At 38.3% G+C, this 20216-nt stretch overlaps 1 protein-coding gene and 1 pseudogene across 2 annotated transcripts in view; both read left to right on the top strand.

Annotated features, from left to right (window-relative positions):
* The window catches only part of COMMD2 (COMM domain containing 2), a 34725-nt gene that overhangs the window by 12195 nt on the left and 2314 nt on the right, over nt 1-20216 (top strand). The window contains exon 6 of one of the 2 annotated variants that reach the window (XM_010335779.3): nt 9443-9940. The exons of the other annotated variant lie outside the window; for it this stretch is intronic. The gene's annotated coding sequence lies outside the window, so the exon portion shown is untranslated. Of the gene's footprint in view, nt 1-9442; nt 9941-20216 lie in introns of those variants that run through there. 2 annotated transcript variants of the gene reach the window in all.
* On the top strand, nt 9464-9940 carry LOC120368317 (large ribosomal subunit protein eL27-like; annotated as a pseudogene).

The raw sequence follows: 20216 nt of genomic DNA, 5'->3' as shown, positions 1-20216 counted from the left end.
ATCAATTCTTGATTGTCCCAGACACAAATTATAGTCACCTTTTATAATTTGAATAAACTATGATGAGGGAAGAAAGGCCATGTTTATTACATTATAAACAAATGTCCCTTCTCCCTTACAAACTTGATTTATGTTTTGTTTTATTTTTTAGTAAGGAACCAAAAACTTTTGGCCTGAAAAACTCAGGTGCTGATTTGTCAGGTTAGCCCGAGAGATTGCAGAGACACAGAGGCTGACTTAGGGAGAAGAATTGTATGGAAGGGTGGAAATGAGGGTTCAGTCTTAACTGTATCTAAGATCTTATCCTGAGAGTCTTACCTTTATGGAATAACCTAGAAAGGGCTATAGAGGCAACCAGATTCTAAACTGCACTCCAGACTTTGTCAATACTTTACTTCCTAAAAATTAGGGATTTTCAGGTCAGTGATACCATGTTGTAATCTCTTTAGAGAAGAGAGAGCATAGCAGGGAATAGGCCAGTGGAAGAAAAGTATACTTGAAATGGCTCCGGCATCTAGGCTACCCTTTTCCTATAGGTGTATGTTCTACAGTTGTAAAAAACAAACAAACAAACAAACAAAAAAACTATATTAGGTGTCAGCAAACTATAATCAGAAATAATTTTTAATTATAGTGACAACTTGATTAGTGAAGCTGTCGTATATACAACCTCACAAACAAAGGGGAAGCTTTATCTATTACATAGATTAGTAGCATATGTCATTGGTTTTAAAAGCAACATGCCTGCAAAGCTTATATAATAAAAAAAAATACCTCTGTGAGGCCTTTTATTTGTCCACATTCAATGGAAGATAAACATGGCTGACCTCAGCCAAGACTGAAACAATAACCCTTTGTCTCCTCAGAACAACCTGTCTCCCATCTCTGTGTCCACTGTTCTTACCCCAATTAAAACAAGAAAGCATGTGATAATTTTTTTTAAATTTTTATCAACCTCCCTTGGCCTCCTTTCACTGTACTCCATTATTCCTTCTGTGATGTTCTACCTTCTTCACTTTTTGGGACCAAGGTGAGTTGGGAGCCGTTTGCCTACCTTCTTTTAGAATCTAAAGCTCATCTTTTAGTACAAGCCATTGAATGAGCTTTTTCCTTTTCTTGCTTAAACATTCGACATCCTTGTGGACTCCCCTGCGTTGTTTGTTTTATATAACATTTAATATTTGTTATAGCTTGCATATGAACATAATTTTGTGTAGCGGTAGTCACTGTTTTATTCTCCAGTATAACCCATAGTTTCTTGACTCTGAGTAATGCGCCTCTATATCTAAATTTCTCTTGGAGCATTTTGGATTATGAGTATGCTGATTTTTCGAGAGTGACTGGTACATGTTTAGACTTAAATGTCATATCCTTCATGTCTCAAAGCCAAAATAATAACTTCTCATCTCAGAACAGGGCTGTGAGCACATGCCAATGTATGTGTCACAAAGTCTACATATGTTACATTCCTTGGAAGTCTCCTTAAATGTTTCACAAAATGTCAACAAGCTTATTTTGTTATTGATGTTTCTGAGATTGGTCACATTTAAGACAGTAAACAGGAAAGGTGGTAAAGATGCTGTAAGAAGATGCTGTGTCTTGAGAATTGAAAAATGAGAATCTGACATGGTTTGAAAAATCATGAAGGGTGTGTATAAAGGATGCACATGTAGGAGCCCTTAAAATTCATAACACTATGTATCCTTTTAGCATTTTAATCTTATGAAAAGGTTAAGAGGTAAGTCTTCAGAGTTGGACAAAAGGATTTGAATGTAGGTTCTGTGGCTTATTATGGGTCCTTGATAAATTCTCAAAGCCTTTTATTTGTTTAATCTCTAAAATAGGAATATAGGATTACCTACTACATTGGCTTATAAGGACTAAATGAGACCGTGTATATTGAATGTTTAACATAGTACCAGACTTTACAAAGAACTCAATAAATGTTTATCATTATTAAAATAGTTTTGTAGACTGAAGACCCCATTATTTTACAATACTAAATTATGTGCTGTATACTCTGCTAAAGAAACTGGAAAAAAATGTTAACTGGTTGTTTCTGGGTGGCAGAATTGTGGCTGTTTCTTTTTCTTTTTAATTTCTGTAGTAAGTTTGAATGACTTTCATAATATTTAGAAAAACTTAAGGGAAGAAAAAAGATCAGATAATTTAAATATATTTTTAGTAGATATTTTTATCCTATTTTAATTCTTAGAATGATAAACACATAGTTTACCAGAAAGCTCAGCTGTTCAAAACTACTGAGTCCCCGAAGGACTCAGGTAAACAGGCTGAGGGTTTTATGTAAAGAGTGCTCTAAATCTAGTTTCCTTTTTCTGTCTTTTTTTTCCTACATGTTAGTGAAGGAAACATGGGAATCTTATCTAAGCCATTTCTCCTTTTCTAGGTAATACTACATCTAAATGGAGAATTGTTCTGTGTTGTTTTTCATCTCAAATGAAAACATAGTGCTTTGTAGTTTTTCACCTCCCTTATGGTCAGAAAGTTCTGTTATATTAAAGTCCTCCTGGTATGATTTACTCAGACTTCTCTGTACTTATATGAATTTGATTAAATCTCTTTTTAGCTTTCTAGAGTTTGCAAAATCATAGATTATGCTCACATCTTTCTTCCACCAACAGTAGAAAGTATTTTGGTGGAAATGTTATGATACTACATTGCCTCTAACTTAAATATGTTCACTTTTAAAACCATCATGACTGTTATGTTCAAACTTAAATACTTAGAACAAATGAATGTAATTCCACCATTAATGTGGTTAGTTCAGTGAGCGTTATAAATTTTGAAAGTAATGTTCGAATTATAAAAGCTGAAAAAGCCCATTATTTTTCAGCTTTCAAAACACTCTGTAAAGATGAGAAAAATACTTTATGGCACTAAAGTGTATAGTTAATGATTTGATCACTGAGTAGTAATGGCTCTTTGTTCTAGATTTTTATAGCTCCTCTCTACCCAGGAACTTAGACTATAACTAGTATGCACAACAGCCTTGAGTCCATAAGTTTTGACATACTGTAATGGGGAAACATAGAAAAAACAATTTTAGGCTGAGCACATTGGCTAATGCCTGTAATCCTGGTACTTTGGGAGGCCAGGGCGGGTGGATCACGAGGTAGGAGTTTGAGACCAGCCTGGCCAATATGGTGAAACCCTGTCTCTACTAAAGTACAAAAATTAGCCAGGCGTGGTAGCATACACCTATAGTCCCAGCCACTCAGGAGGCTGAGGCAGGAGAATCGCTTGAATCCAGGAGATAAAAGTTTCAGTGAGCCAAGATCACACCACTGCACTCCAGCCTGGGCAAAAGAGTGAGACTCTGTCTCAAAAAATAATAATAATAACAGTAATTTTATATCCTTAATCAGCTGAAAGTAAAAGGGAATATCAGTAATACAAATATCTATGTTAATGTACTCTAAAACTTGGCTTTTACTTGAGTTGTTGCCATTCTAAACCCAAGCAACTTTTTAATAAGATGAACTCCTTTTTATAATTATAGTGTAAATTGTGTTATCGTTAGAAATTTTATTAATTATATGACCACCAGAGTGAGAGACTGTGCTCTTTTATTGTGCTTGAGTGTAAGTTGACATTTTTTAGTTGCAAAGACTACACTTTTCATTTTCTTCTCTTGCAGTTATCATATCCTTTGTTGCAGAAGAGTCTGCCCAGCAACCAAAAAGGGAAATAACACAAAAAAAGATTTTTGCCTTTTCTCACCAACCATTTGAGGCCTTTTAACTTTTTAAATTTTTTTACTCTGCTCTGATAATACTGAGCTACAAACTATCCATTTATGCATGGTATTATATTGATAACAAAACACATTTTGAAACCTTTTCTGGCTTTTTTACATGTACAGATTCAGTTCTGTTAAATAGTAAGTGCTTAGAGTGATCCATATTATGTGTTGAACAAAGGATAAAGTTCTAATCTCAGAATTTAGAATCGTCTTAGGGACAGTCCATCCTCTAAAACAGTTTAATCTGTAAGCTCATTAGACTGCAGAAAGGAATCTCCTGAGGGAGTTATTCTGAAGAAGGGAAGTTCCTCTGGTCTGGCGTCTGCTAGAATTGCTTTTCCTTGTGACTCTACCTTCTTCTGGAAGGCAGAAATCTAACATGATTCAATGGCTACAGCTGTAGAAGTGTGCAGAGGAAACGTTAAATCATTATAGAATACTGAAGAATACTTTAACAGAAATTATCCTTACTCTTTTTCCATTGAAGTGGGGTCCCCTGAGGTAACCAGAGGTGTGATGGGAAAAGCAAATCAAGTTCTTTTTTACCTGCATGCCAATGTTGTGATTGTCATAAGTCCAATGAGAAGTGGATGCCTGTGGTTTTTTAGGAATGTGCTTAGTTCACAGAACGAAAAGGGTTCTCAGTTAACTCAAAGACTAAAAACACACAGATTAAAATTCAGAGAATGAGGAAAAGAAAATCCAGGGAAGTCTGAGTTTCATTGGAGCAAGTATAGATGGTTAGGATATGATTTCCTGGCATGGTCTGAAAACCGTATTCTTTCATTCTAAATAAATAAAAAATTCTTACAATACTCAAGCGAGTTTAAGTGCTGTACCATAATAAAATGGCTTGATTTGCAGCTGAGAGTTGGCACAATTCATAGACTAAAAGAAGAACTTAAGAAAAGCTGCAGGCAATTTTTTTTAGTATCCCAGGGGAAAATGAGCAATTCCCCATGTACTTTTCAAAAAGGCAAAAATTATTTGTCTCCTGGAATGAGCAATGTAATTAAAACCTTTTTTTCCCCCTATGTTTAGTCTTTCAAGAATATAATTACTGGGTATTCTTTTCTATACTTGTTTCATCCACTCTTTGTTTTTGCCAAGAGATAAATACCAAATTCCGTGCCTTTCTTAGGCCCTTAAAACAATTTATTTTCATGCTAAACCTCTCATTAAGCCTCCTCCCTTTCTTTTAAGAAATTATTTTTTATTGAGATATAATTCACATAAAATTTACCCTTTCAAAATGTACAATTCAGTGGCTTTTAGGATTTTCACAAAGTTGTGTAACTATTAGCACTATCTGATTACAGAACATTTTCATCATACCCAAAAGAAACCTGTAATTATTAGCAGTCACTCTTCATTTTCCCCTTTCTTAGCAACCACTAATCTACTTTCAGTAGATTTGCCTATTCTGGATGTTTCGTATAAGTAGAATTATATAATATATGCTCTTTTGTTTCTGGCATCTTTCACTTAGCATGATGTTTTCAAGGTTCATCCATGTTGTAGCATGTATCAGTATTTCATATCCTTTATGACTGAATAAGATTCCATTCTGTGGATACGCATTTTCACAGTATTTTAAACAAGCCTTTTTCTTGGTCTTACGTGATTATAATCTGCTGCAGTTTATGTTCATAAAAGAACTTCTAACAGATTTAGTAATATGTTTTCTATAATTATTGTTTTTTATAATTATCTTCCCAATGTGGTGGCTCAGGCTTGTAATCCCAGCACTTTGGGAGGCCAAGGCAGACAGATGACGTGAGGCAAGTAGTTCGAGACCAGCCTGGCCAACATGGTGAAACCCTGACTCTACTAAAAATACAAAAAATTAGCTGGGTGTGGAGGCAGGTGCTTGTAATCCTAGCTAATCGGGAAGCTGAGGCAGGGGAATCGCTTGAACCTGGGAGGTGGCAGTTGCTGTGAGCTGAGATCACGCCACTGCACTCCAGCCTGGGCAACAAGAGTGAAATTCCATCTCAAAGGAAAAAATAGAATTATCTTCCCAGATACAAGTTGGAAGCATCTGAGAGCAGCCTCTTCTTAGCCAATTATTAGAAGAGCTGTTTTCCAGTGGATTGTGTTTTGTTTTTAGCCTTGTTCAAAAGTTATACCAGCTATGAAGTTAGATGAATTCTTGAAGAGATTTAGCTAAAGTCAGCTGTAAAGAAAATTAGACCAGTTTTACAGTCACTCTCCATATCTCAGTTTCACATACATGTATTCAACCAACCACAGATCAAAGGTATTCGGAAATATAAAACTATAACAATAAAAATAATACAAACACTTTAAAATATAGTATAACAACTATTTACATGTCATTTACATTAGGAATTACAAGTAGTCTAGAGATGACTTCAAGTATGGGGAAGGATGTGCATAGATTATGTGCAAACACAATGCTCCTTGACTTATGATGGGTTTACCTTTAGAAATTTTATTTTTCTTGCTTGCTTTTTTTTTTTTTTTGAGAAAAAGTCTTGCTCTGTTGCCCAGGCTGGAGTGTAATGGCAAGATCTCAGCTCACTGCAACCTCTGCCTCCCTGATTCAAGCGATTCTCCTGTCTCTGGCTCCTGAGTAGCTGGGATTATAGGCATGCACCACCACACCTGGCTAATTTTTTGTATCTTTAATAAAGATGGGGTTTCTCCATGTTGACCAGGCTGGTCTCAAACTCCTGACCTCAGGTGATCCACCTACCTTAGCCTCCCAAAGTGCTGGGATTACAGATGTGAGCCACTGTGCCTGGCCCATCTTTTCAATATTTTTCTATTTATGATGGGTTTATCTGGATGTGGTCCCCTCATAAAGACCATATTAAATGTATGTATTACCATCCTAAAGTCAAAAAATCGCAAGTTGAACAATTGAAAGTTGAGGACTTTCTGTACTACACCATTTTATGTAAGGGACTTGAACATCCACAGATTTTGGTATCTTCAGGAGTCCTGGAACCAATCCCCTGTGGATACCAGGGGAAAACTGTATATCTTTTTAATTTTAACTTAAAAGATTTCCTACTAAAGTGAGAGATGTTCTGTGGGCATTTGGCAGATTCAGAAAAGATAGGAAAGCAACTAAGGATTTATGTCTTCCTATAGGCATTTAGTGTTTTTCAAATTAGAAAGGTAAAAAACATTAAAAATTTATTTGTCTGTAGTGGAATGGAGAAAAGGACATTTGCTGTTCCATAAGTCCATGCCTCAGAATATTCTAAACTAATTTTGAAATAGCCACATTGGGATATCTTTAGGACACTGCTCCCCAGATGATGCAGCTGCTTCAGCCACTGTCTTCCAAGGCTCATAATCTATTGGAGGAAGTGGAAAGGTACATAAACATCATCAGTTCAGAATGTGTTAGGCAGATGAAGAGCTACAACAAATAAGGAGCTCTGCGTTTGTAAGAGAGGGACCCATTAGTTTTCACTTGGGCCATCGAGAAGATGCTCTTTTTAACTGATCATTTTGCTGTTTTGATTACACCCTAGTTTACATATGTGGAATATTCTCTTCTAAGTTGGCTATAGTTTAATGGGACTGTCAGACATGGGCCATGCTCTCTGCTATCCATACTAAGGCTATAAATCTCTTCTGGAACGCTGAAATCCTCAGACTTAAAGAGAATGGTTGACACAAATTCATTTTAGTGACCTGGCCAAGTGTTTGATGGCCTGTTACACAGCCTCGTGGATCTGCTCCTATTCTTGTCCTTTATGGACCAGGTCTTAGGTCTGTCCCTTGATTCTGCAGAGTACCTGATGCATTTCTAATAAATACATTCTCTGCTTAGGTTATGGTCTTAGGGTCTAACCCTAAATGCTATTGAGTGTAACAATATAATTACATTAATTCAGTTGCTTACATTATTACACAAATGGAATTTTTGTAAAATAGCTCTGCAAATTGTCATATATCTAAAAGTTATTTTTTTTCGGATAAACATAGACTGACTGCAACAAACTTACAGTTAAGATCTCATGGTGTGATTAGGGAGACAAGATTTAAAATATACAATATTAATGACCATTTTTCTTTAATGCAATAATCCTATTTGCTTTCTGTACCTTCTCTATCATATCTATAAATTCTTATCTCTGTAAAACTCAATGATCTGATGGTTTCACTGTAATTCTTTCAGTATTAATACATTACAGTCTGCTTGTAGAAATAAGATTAAAAAACAGCTGGACATGAGGGCTCACACCTGTAATCCTAGTGCTTTGGGAGGCTGAGGCAGGAGGATTGATTGAGGCCAGGAGTTGGAGACCAGCCTGGGCAACATAGCAAGATCTCATCTCTACAGAAAGTCAAAAATTAGCCAGGTGTGGTGGCGTGTGCCTGTAGTCCCAGCTACTTGGGAGGCTGAGGTGGGAGGATCACTTGAGCCCAGGAGATTGAGGCTGCAGTGAGCAGTGATTGTGCCACTGCACTTCAGCCTGGGTGACAGAATGAGACCTTGTCTCAAAGAAAAAGCAAGAAGATAAAACTAAATAATCATTGAATGAAACAGTGCCTAGAATAGCACCTGGCACAGAGTAGTTAAATTAATGAACAAGTGAATGAGTAAATAAGAGTGATGAGTGAATAGTACATGCAGTATACTCTGTGCATGGGCTGCTGAGCTCTGCAGGAGAACATAAGCAAAACCACAGAGATTATCAAGTTTATACATTCATTGTCATCAATCTCAATTAAACCCTTAACACTGGCTGTCTTTCTGTTTCCCTAGTCAGCTGTCTCCCATTTTCAACAACCATTTCAAAACTTCTCCACTTGCCTTAAACCTCCAGTCCACCCAGCACCCCTTCTCATTCTTGGTAGATGACTCCTTCCTTCTTCACAGAACAAACAGAGGTGACCAGACAGGACTTCTCCCCTCTTTTGGTCACCAAGTTTACAATTCTCCCTGTTCCCTGCCCTAATAGTCCTTTTCCTCTCCCATTCCAGTAGAAAAGCCATTCCTCACATTTCTGGATCCCATTCTTTTCTGACACTTTTGTGACTTTTACTTATTCATCTTCCTGATTTCTTATGTTAAAAAGTAAGTATTTTTAAGTCTATTTCATCTCAATGTCCTTTGATTCACATCCCTGTTCAGTTACCATACACCTTCCCTATTCTCTATTTCAGTAACTCTTTGAAAAAATTCACCTGCCTTTCTAAACCAATCCTTGTAACATTTTCAGGAACTTCCATGTTGCTAAATCCAATGCATACTTTTCAATCCTCATTTTAATGTACCGATCTCCATCCTTTGTTTTCTTATTTTCTTTTTTTTTTTTCCCTCTAGTATTCTCCCTTACCCTACTATGTTCTTTTTTGTCACTCTGCTATTTTGTATCCTACAACTCTAGCACTGTATTATTATTCTTTGCAGGACTCTCCTCTATGCTCCTCTTAGTTATAAGTGTTCCCCAGAGCTTCATCCTAAACCATTTCTCTCCACACATTTATACTAGGTAGTTTGGCTTATTCCCTACACTTTAATTAACATCGGTTTGCTGATAACTATCCACTATAGATGTTTGGCCCATATTGCTCTCCTGAGTTTGAGACAGATGTACCTACTACATATCTGCACTTAAATGTCCAACAGGTACTTTATACTCCAAATAAACAAAATTCGGCAGAAGTGTCCTTCTTTCCTTTTTGCTATAGGCCCAAGTGGTTGCTGCCAACATGGGCAAGTTCATGAAACCTGGGAAGGTGGTGCTTGTCCTGGCCGGATGCTACTCTGGACACAAAGCTGTCATCATGAACATTGATGATGGCACCTCAGATTGCCCCTGTAGCCGCACTCTGGTGGCTGGAATTGACCACTAACCCTGCAAAGTGATAGCTGCCATGGGCAAGAAGATCACCAAGAGGTCAAAGATCAAGTCTTTTATGAAAGTTTATAACTACAATCACCTAATGCCCACAAGGTACTCTGTGGATATCCTCTTGGACAAAACTGTCATCAATAAGGATGTCTTCAGAGATCCTGCTCTTAAATACAAGGCCTGACAAGAGGCCAAGGTCAAGTTTGAAGAGAGATACAAAATAGGCAAGAACAAGTGGTTCTTCCAGAAGCTGTGGTTTTAGATGCTTTGTTTTGGTCATTAAAAAATAAAAATAAAAATAAATAAATAAACAAAATTCATCTTCTCTTACAAAGTTGCTCTTCTTCCAGTGTTTTTTATTCATGAAATGGCATCACCATTCAAACACTCACTCAAACCAGACACGTGTGTCACTCTTTGCTTCTCTCTGACTTCTTACCACAGCTGGTCAATTCCCAAGTTCTATTAATTCTACCTTCCTAAATATATCTTGAATTAGTTCACGTCTCTTCATTGCCCCCATGCTCATTGGTCCACTGTTATCTCTTGTGAGAGCTAGTGTATCTGCCTGCAGTTAACTGGTCTCCCTGATTTCCTCTTATCAAACCCCCATACACCAGAGTGCATTCCCATTCCTTGCCCCGAGTCAGAATTGTCTTCCAAACATAGAAATCATATGATTTTAATGCTGAAAACTCTTCAGTTGATTTACATTGCCTTTTTGATAAAATTCAAACTTCTAATATAACTTATAAAGTCTTTTATAATCTGGCTCCTGCCTTGATCTCCAATCTCCAGCCTCATTTTTTCTTTTTCTTTTTTTTTGAGACAGAGTCTTGTTTTGTCACCCAGGCTGGAGTGCAATGGCGCCATCTCAGCTCACTGCAACCTCTGCCTCCTAGGTTCAAGTGATTCTCCTGTCTCAGCTTTCCGAATAGCTGGGATTACAGGCACATGCCACCATGCACAGCTAATTTTTGTATTTTTAGTAGAGACAGGGTTTCACCATGTTGACGAGGTCCAGCTTCATTTCTCTAGTATTCTCTCCTCCCCTACTATGTTCTTTTAGTTCCCTCACTTCTATGACACTGAATTCAAAGCTTCTGTCTGGACCCTCCTCCATCATCTACCAAGTTACCCCATGCATTCTTCCGGTTTTAGCTTAAACTTTCTTTGCTCCAGGAGGTTAGGAGTCCCTGCTGTGTGCACATAGTGTTTTATGCTGCCTTATCATAGGTGCATTAGGTTTTGCTGTAATTACTAGGTAAATTTTCTATTTTTTGTGAACTATAGCAACTGCTTTTCTTGTTTTCCTCTGTATTCTGGATCTGTCACTATGTCTGGTACATGTTAAGTTCCTATTAAATGTTGAAGGGTGAAAGGGTGCGAGAGAGAAAGGATTATAATATGGAGTAGAGTACAAAATTTGCATACACTTTCCTGTTCTGTCACACAAGTATGGTTTGCATTAACCTCACAAATTACATGTCAGCCTTTTTTTTTTTTTTTTTCTTTAATGTAAAGACGTATTTAGGACATGCTGTCTGCAGATCCCACTGAATGGACAGAACAAGATTCTTAGAACAGTGGTTCTCAGCCAAGGCCACTCACTGGAATTACTTGAGAATTTTTAAAAATTCTGATTCCTGAATACCAACTTTATAGATTCTGGTTTAATTGGCCTGGTATCTGTTACAACTCTCCACATGATTCTGGTGTGCCGCAAAAGTTAAGAACATGACAGTTTTGCCACAGTCACTTCTCTATGACTTGCTTCAGTGACTGATACTCAAGCTGGTCGAAGAACAAGAAAATCCAACAGTCCAGATTCAGCAGAACCCTGATCCACCCACTCGTGCTTTCAATTACAACTAAAAATGACTGGAACAATTAAAAAAGAGTTTGTTGGTACCAATAACTATCAAGTCCGGAGGTAGTGTTGGTTCCGGTAAACATGATCCAGTGGCCTAGAGATGATCCCAATGCCCCAATATCTTTGCTGTCTTTGTTGGCTTTCTCCTAATTTGGACTCTTCTGATGGCCACAGATGGCTATTCAAGGTACCTGGAAAATGAGCCCATCTTTGTCATTAACATTATTAGAAAAGTCTTTCAGATTCACTTTGGTTGGACTGGTTTAGGTTACCAACTAATTGCTGTGTTTGAGGGGTTGGAATATAGTAGAATAGTCGTGGAGTCCTCTTCCCAGGAGACACAGCAATCCCCAAATGAAAATGAGATCTTTTAGAAAGTAAGAAGCGAGAAAAATCAATGCTGAGACCATCAATGTCTGATTTACCCATACAGTGGTTTCATCTGGCTGCAGAATTTGGTCACAAAACTGTAGCACTACTTTATAGTAGTACTGTGTACATAGTACAGTACAATAAAGTACATACTTTATAAGTAACCCAGATTTCTACATCAATTCCCACAGTTAATAAGTACTAAAAAATGAAATGTGATTATATTAATCATAACACTGTTTTGTGAGAACATGAGAACAGAAAATTGTTTTGGATCCTGCAAACTTAAGTTGCCTCATGTATGGCTTTTGTTCAGTGCCTCAGTAAACAATGTTTTCTTGCCTCATTGTGAAAAATGAAAAATCTTAGATTCTCCAGAAAGAGCCTGATTTGTAGATACCCACCCTGCTCCTTACCCCTAGCTGAGTCACCAGCGAGGAACATTTTATTGAGGTTTATTTTTTACAATTGTGTTATGAATCCAGTAGTGTTTTAAATTTCCCTCCCAAATATTGTTGAATTATAATATTGAATATACCTTTTCTAATCATATATGCTAAAAGAAAATACTCCCCACCCCCCACCCCCACCCCCCACCACACTCCCCTAAATGCTTCTTCCAGGCTGGCCGCAGTGGCTCACACCGGTAATCGAAGCACTTCAGGAGGCTGAGGAGGGCAGATCATGAGGTCAGGAGTTAAAGACTAGCCTGAACAACATGGTGAAACCCTGTCTCTACTAAAAATACAAAAATTAGCTGGGCATGGTGGCATGCGCCTGAAATCCCAGCTACTCAGGAGGCTGAGGCAGGAGAATCGCTTGAACCTGGGAGGTGGAGGTTGCAGTGAACCAAGATCACACCACTGCTCTGCATTCTTTCCTGGGCCTATCCCCCAGAGAATGGCAACCCTCCCTAGTTGAAAACTGTTCTAGAACTTGCTGTCACCAAATACCCTTCTGGTTATAATTTGGCTTCTTACGTTTCCCATATACAGAAAATGTGCTAGCCAGCAAACTTGGATTTGGAGCTTACTTATAGTTATGTTTCCCATTGCAAGTTAATTAATTGGCATTCATCAGCCCTTAAAGTCCCATTGTGTCTATGTGTGCTAGTATTTAAGTTTCTGAGTTAATAAAGCTGAGTACCACATTCCAGAACAAAGCCCCTTCCATAAATCTCACTAGGACCAGAGGTACTATCCCTTCCTGGTGATCCACTGGTCGTTCTCCAAGCCACCCTCACCAGACTCCTTTTCCTCCAATTCTACTAGTATAATCATTTTTTTGAAAAAGAGAGTCATAAAATAGCATAGGTAGAACTTTTTTTACTATCTGGAAATGCAAGATGGTACACATCTGTAGAAATATTGAAAGGAGGACAAGGCCTTTAGGTTGCTGTAATCCTAGGGTTGATTATGAGAAGTTCCCCTGAAGTGAGTGCTTGTGAGGAAGAACTCAGTAGCTAGAATGCAAACTTTGAGTAAATATTGGCCCTAAAAATCTCTGTTATGTGTGGAGGAAGGAAAGAAGCTTATTACAAGAGTAGAGACTAAATTCACCCATAGGCCTGCAAGTTCTATTATTCCACAAAACCACAAAGATGAATTTTATAGTGCTGCAAACATCAAGGATAAAGCCTTTTTTTAAAAATTTTTTTAGACGGCCTTTTTATTTCTTTATTTTTTATTTTGTTGCCCAGGCTGGAGTACTTGGAGTACACAAGTTCATGGCTCACTGTAGCCTCGAACTTGTGGGCTCAAGTGATCCTCCCACCACAGCCTCCCGAGAAGCTAGTACTACAGCCATGTGCCACCATGCCTTGCTAATTTTTAAATATTTTGTAGAGATGAGGGCTTGCTATGCTGCCCAGGCTGGTCTTGAACTGATTTTAAGTAATCCCCCTGCCTTGGCCTTCCAAAGCACTGGGATTATAGGCGTTAGCCACTGTGCCTAGTCAAAGAGTAAAGCCTTTGCAGATATGTTGTTGTTTTGTTTTTAACTATAGAATATCTCAGACTTACAGAAAAGTAGATAGAATAGTATAATGAACCCTCATGTACACATCACTTAGTTTCAGTGATAATCGACTAGTGTCAAATGTTGTTGCTTCAAAATCCCCACCCACTTTGCTCAGTGCCCCACTTTTATGTAATTATGAGTCAAATCTCGGGCATCATTTCTGAGATGGAGATTGTTTAGTTGAAGTGCAATCTTAGGGCTTATTCTGGCTGGTAATATGAAAATGGTCACTGTGTTAGAAGACTTGCATTTCTTCAGATTACAGGTTCCTTGTGGTTAGCCTGCACTATCCCAGTACAATTTCACTTGTTCTTGGGTGCATGTGATACTTGGTGTTAATTAAGGGGATTGTTCATAGGAGAATAAGAGCAAGTCTGAAGATCCCAGAAAAGGTGTGCAGGCCAGATTATTACCTTAAACTTTAGAGAGCTGGCCTGGATTTGGCTGGATGTGATACATACTGGGCCATGGAAGACCCTTACTACCACAGAATAAGGAGACCCTGTCTCCTTATTCTAAAACTGGAGAACCCAGAGGTGCTTGTCATGGCATGCAATACTGTTACATCAAAGTAATCCTTTTTCTACTCTGGAGGCTGAAGCAGGAGGATTGCTTGAACTCAGACGGTGGAGGTTTCATTGAGCCAAGATGGCACCATTGCACTCCAGGCTGGGCGACAGAGCAAGACTCCATCTCAAAAACAAAAAAACAAACAAAAAACCCTGAAGAACCCACACTGTGCAAAATGCCCTGAATCCTGACTTCCTTTGGGTCAAATCACTCTTTCCTGAATGACAAAGTAAAGTCATCCCTTGAAAGGAGTGGACATTCCCATTGTCATTTGGAAGTAGACAGACTTTGATCGAATTAAAACATACTCTTTTCTCATAACCTGGGAGAATTCAGGAGTCCAGATTTCAGTTAAAAAAAAAAAAAAAGGCTCAGGCTGGGCACGGTGGCTTATACCTGTAATCCCAGCACTTTGGGAGACCAAGGCAGGTGGATCACCTGAGGTCGGGAGTTCAAGACTAGCCTGATCAACATGGAGAAACTACATCTTTACTAAAAATACAATAAATTAGCCAGGCATTGTGGTGCATGCCTGTAATCCCAGCTACTCAGGAGGCTGAGGCAAGAGAATCACCTGAACCCAGGAGGCGGAGGTTGCAGTGAGCAGAGATTGCGCCATTGCACTCCAGCCTAGGCAACAAGAGCGAAACTTTGTCTCAAAAGAAAAGAAAAGAAAAACAGGCTCAAGTATCACCAGGAGAACTGGACCTTGCCACGGGAGTTAGGCAGAGAGAGTCCAGGATCTGGCCTGAACCTTCTGATATGCTGAGAAGTCGGCTAGTTCTGAGGTTACGTGAAGTTATTTACTCAGAGGCTTGCCCCTGGGAGCTAACCATCATGATCCTGTGGGAAAGTCAAATGTTCCCAAGGAATCCTAAAGTTATTTGCGAGGAGAATCTAGTAAAAATCTAGACTTCTTGTTGCACCGTAGGTAAGATGAAAGTAAAACAAATGTACCTTCATAATAATCTCCAAGCCCCTTTGAATCCTGAGCCAATAAATAAACGTGATAAATAAATATTAACATTATATATATGTTTGATGTGAAAAGCCAATTTCTAGAGGAATACATAAGAAATTCCTAATAGGGTTTCATCTGAGATGGGGCCAGGGAGGGCGGTCAAGATTTTTACTCTCTACTTTATACTTTTCTATACATTAAAAAAGTGCATTTATTATTTATATAATACAAACAAGTAAGATACAAATGTGTTTACATATAATGTGTCAGCATATCTCAACTGAGCTAAAAAGTTTTTGTCACATTAGGAATTAAACGGTAGAGAAGAATAGCATTTAAAATATATCAGCTGAAGCCGGGAGTAGTGGCTCCTGCCTGTAATCTCAGCACTTTGGGAGGCCAAGGTGGGCAGATCACGAGGTCAGGAGTTCGAGACCAGCCTGACCAACATGGTGAAACCCCACCTCTACTTTAAAAAATGCAAAAATTAGCTGGTTGTGGTGGCGAACACCTGTAATCCCAGCTACTCTAGAGGCTGAGGCAGGAGAATCACTTGAACCTGGGAGGCGAGGGTTGCAGTGAGCCGAGATCATGCCACTGCACTCCAGCCTGGACAACAGAGTGAGACTCTGTCTCAAAAACAACAACAACAACAACAAAAAATTCACCCCAGAGTGGTTTACATGTCAAGTTTCTTCAAAATTTTCCTTCTGAAATTTTCCTGTTTTGTTTAAAGAGTAAATATAGCTTTCTTGCTGAGCTATAAGCTATGAAATAATTTTAGTATTCTCCCAGGCCTCTACCATTACTAACAATATTAATTTCTTGCATATAGCATTAGAGCAAGGTTCTCATCCCTGGCTTGCACATTCAGAAGCCTGGCCCCAAAGTAAGTAAAACTGAAATGGGCTCACCTGAGCCCATCTCTTTTCCCAATTTGAAAAACTTCTTAGGTGATTGTGATGTACTGGGGAGAATGATGATTGTGAGGAACTGGGGAGAATGTTTCAGGGAACAGTGCTAGAGTACTCAACCAACCTTCTATGCTAGCTGATGGGTTCATCCCAGAGATTTTCCATGAATGAGCAAATAGCAGAACAAAACATAAATTGAATCCTGCCAAGGAATCATGAACACCTTTATAGTTTAAAATATACTTGTTAAAAAATGTTTTACATTAGTTGTCCAATTCATTCCAATTTGTCTTTTGACTCCCTTAGTACTTTTCCTTTTTGCTTTTCATATAAACCCAATGCTGCGTGAGAAAAGAAAAGGGAGGAGAGAGAAGAAAATGTGCTGAAGCAGGTATTTTTAGAGCAGGTTTTTGAAATATTTTGGAGTTAGCATTAATTCACTTCAAAGGGGAAGAAAAATATTCAGAGGTAGCATGAGGTTAGTATGAAAATGTTGGTGGTACCTCTAATTCTGTTGCTCATTCTCCAGGATTTGGAACAGGCATGTTTCCTTCATGTGGAATTGAAACTAATTGGACATTAATTCAAAATGCCCTCATGAAAAAAGCAAAACAAATAAAATTGCCCTTTATGTCTGGTTGCCTCAATAGAACAACAAAAAAGTGATGGGACTGGTTGCTCTCCCAGTATTACATTTCTATGTATATGTGGAAGAGAACCATGGCTATGAAAAACAGGTATGGCTTAGGAAAAAGGAGAATCTACCTTTTAGAGTAGGAGTTCTTAACATAGCATCTTTAGAAGGTTTCAAGCTGTCCATAAACCTCCTGAAATCACATATAAAATGGTGTGTGCACCTTTTTTTCTAGGGTTATGGTCCATGGCTTTCATCAGATTCTCAAACCATTGGAAACAATTAAAAACTGCCTTAAAAAAAAAAAAAAGAGTCTGGGGGGTAGGGTGGAGGGTATAAAAATTATTCAAGTTAGGAATATTAAAAAGAGGGCCTTTTAATTTAGTCAAATCAATATTATGTGAACCCTAATATTAATTCACATTGATTCTTGGAGCTGGAGCAGAAGGCAGAAAATCACATCATTTGAAGCCAGGTATGGGGAGGAAAGCCAGGAAAGGGATGGGCAAGAAATTATAGGCTGAAATTCAGGTGAAGGAGCAGGTAGTTGGTAATTGTTGAAGCCATGTGATGAATGCATAGGGATTCACTGTATCATTCTCTTTACTTCTGTTTAGGTTTGAAATTTTTCACAATAAAAAGTTTTTGAAAATAAGGGGCCCTAGAGAGAATTCCTAGAAGATGGCAGGGCAGGAAAAACAGGAACCTATTTTCCCACCTGGACAATAATTTTACTAGTAGAATCTGTCTAATGTAGGTATTTTGGAACTGTGGAGTCTGTTGAAGGCTTATAAGTTCCAGAACTTGGGCAATAACTGTGGTTAATTTTCATCAATTTGTACTGTAAGCACAGTAGCAGCTAACCACCCCTCAGACACGTGTCAAGCAGCTGTGCACGTGCTCCTGGAGCAACCTGTACAAAGCCTGTGGGGGCCAGGGTGGCTGAAAAGGACCCTGTCCTCCAAATATCTAGGATCTGTGCTCTCATTGCTGATTGCTGATTCTGATAACAAGAGTTGCAAAGCGGCAGGTTTTGTTGCTGCACCTTACCCCCTTGCTGCAAGGCCCTCCATCTCTGGATGAAGTGACTCTCAGGGAGTATAAAGGGGAAACACCTTTTAACCTTCATTTTTTCCCCTTTTGTGAGCTAGATATTGAAGACTAGAACATTAAAAAGCAGCCACATATATGTGATTGGAATTAGAAAATCATCATGTGTGCCCAGGGAAAGGTGAAGGCTCAAAAAAATATATGAGAAGATCTTAACTTTATACTTCTGGCTGATCCACACCAACAGACAGCCTACAACCAAAAACAAAAAGAAAAGAAAACCAGCAAACTGGCTGGGTGTGGTGGCTCATACCTATAATCCCAACACTTTGGGAGGCCAAGGGGGGCATATGACCTGAGGTCGGGAGTTTGAGACCAACCTGACCAACATGGAGAAACCCTGTCCCTACTAAAAATATGAAATTAGCTGGGCATGGTGGTGCATGCCTGTAATCCCAGCTACTCAGGAGGCTGAGGCAGGAGAATTACTTGAACCCAGGAGGTGGAGGTTGTAGTGAGCCAAGATCACACCATTGCACTCCATCCTGGGCAATTAAAGTGAAACTCCATCCCAGCACTTTGGGAGGCCGAGGTGGGCAGATCACCTGAAGTCACGAGTTCGAGACTAGCCTGGCCAACATAGTGAAAAGCTGTCTCTACTAAAAATACAAAAAACTCAGCCAGGCATGGTGGCAGGCACCTGTAGTCCCAGATACTTGGGAGGCTGAGGCAGGAGAATCACTTGAACCCAGAAGGTGGAGGTTGCAGTGAGCAGAGATGGCACCACTGCACTCCAGTCTGGGAGACAGAATGAGACTCTGTCTCAAAAAACAAAAAACAAAACAAACAAACAAACAAACAAAACTGTCTTAAAGATGCTGAAAGAACTAAAAGAGGATGTGGTGAAAGTCAATGAAAATACCAATAAATGTGATGAAGAAAATGGAAATACCAATAAAGAAACAGAAAACCTAAAAAGAAAGCAAAAAGAAATTCTGGAGCTGAGAGGTGGGAGAATCACTTGAGCCCAGGAATTCCAGGCTGTAGTGAGCTATGATTGCACCACTGCACTCCAGTGTGGGTAACAGAGTAAGACCCTGTATTAAAAATAAAGAAAATTTAAAAAGAAAGAAAGAAAGAAAGAAATTCTGGAGCTGAACATTACAGTAGTCAAAGTGAAAATTTTACAAAAGAAATTCAAAGGTAAATTTGAGCAAGCAGAAGAATCAACAAACTTGATTAGACAATGGAAATTATCAAGTCTGAGGAATAGAAAGACAAAAGATTGGAGGAAAGTGAATAGAGCCTAAGGGACCTGTAGGGCACCATCAATCAGATCAACATATGCATTGTGGGAGTTCCAGAAGGTGAACAGAGAGAAAGGGGAAGAGAGACTATTTGAAGAAATAATGATCGAAAACTCTAAGTATTTGAAAAATTCACAAATTTGTGAAAATTAATCAACACACCCTTAAATAGCAAATAAATAAAAGAAGAAATCACAATGGAAATTACAATGTACCTAGAGACAAATGAAAATGAACACACATGATACCCAAACTTATGGAACACAAAGTAGTGCTAAGGGGACAATTTATAAAAATTCAAAATTTACATTAAATAGGTTACATTTAAAAAAATGTATGTCTTAAATCAACAACCTAACCTTAAAACTTAAGGAACTAGAAAAAGAAAAGAAACTAAGCCCAAAGCTGGTAGGAGGAAGAAAATAATAGATTAGAGCAGAGATAAATGAAATAGAGAACAGAAAAACAACAGAAGAAAAGGAATAATAGAGAAATCAAAAGGTAGTTCTTCAAAAAGATCAACAAAATTGACAAGCCTTTAGCTAAATGGACTAAAGAAAAAGAAGACTCAAATTATTAAAATCAGAAATTAAAGTGGGGACTTATTACCAAATCTACAGAAATAAAAAGGATTTTAAGAGAGTACTATAAGCAACTGTATTACAACAAATTGAATAACCTAGATGAAATGGACAAATTTCTAAAAACACACAACCTATCATGACTAAGCCATAAAGAAATAGAAAATCATAATAAACCTATAGCTAATAAGAAGATTGAATCTCTTATAAAAAAAGAGAGTAATTTAAAATCTCCCATGAAAGAAACGCCTTGCACAGTGGCATGCAATAGTAGTCTCACCTACTCGGGAGCTGCAGTGGCAGGATCACTTGAGCCCAGGAGCTCCAGA

Source organism: Saimiri boliviensis, chromosome 9 (genome assembly GCF_048565385.1).
Source record: "Saimiri boliviensis isolate mSaiBol1 chromosome 9, mSaiBol1.pri, whole genome shotgun sequence".
NCBI classification, from domain to species: Eukaryota; Metazoa; Chordata; class Mammalia; order Primates; family Cebidae; genus Saimiri; species Saimiri boliviensis.
The sequence above is the reverse complement of the archived record's forward strand: the minus strand, read 5'-3'. Positions and strand labels throughout refer to the sequence as shown.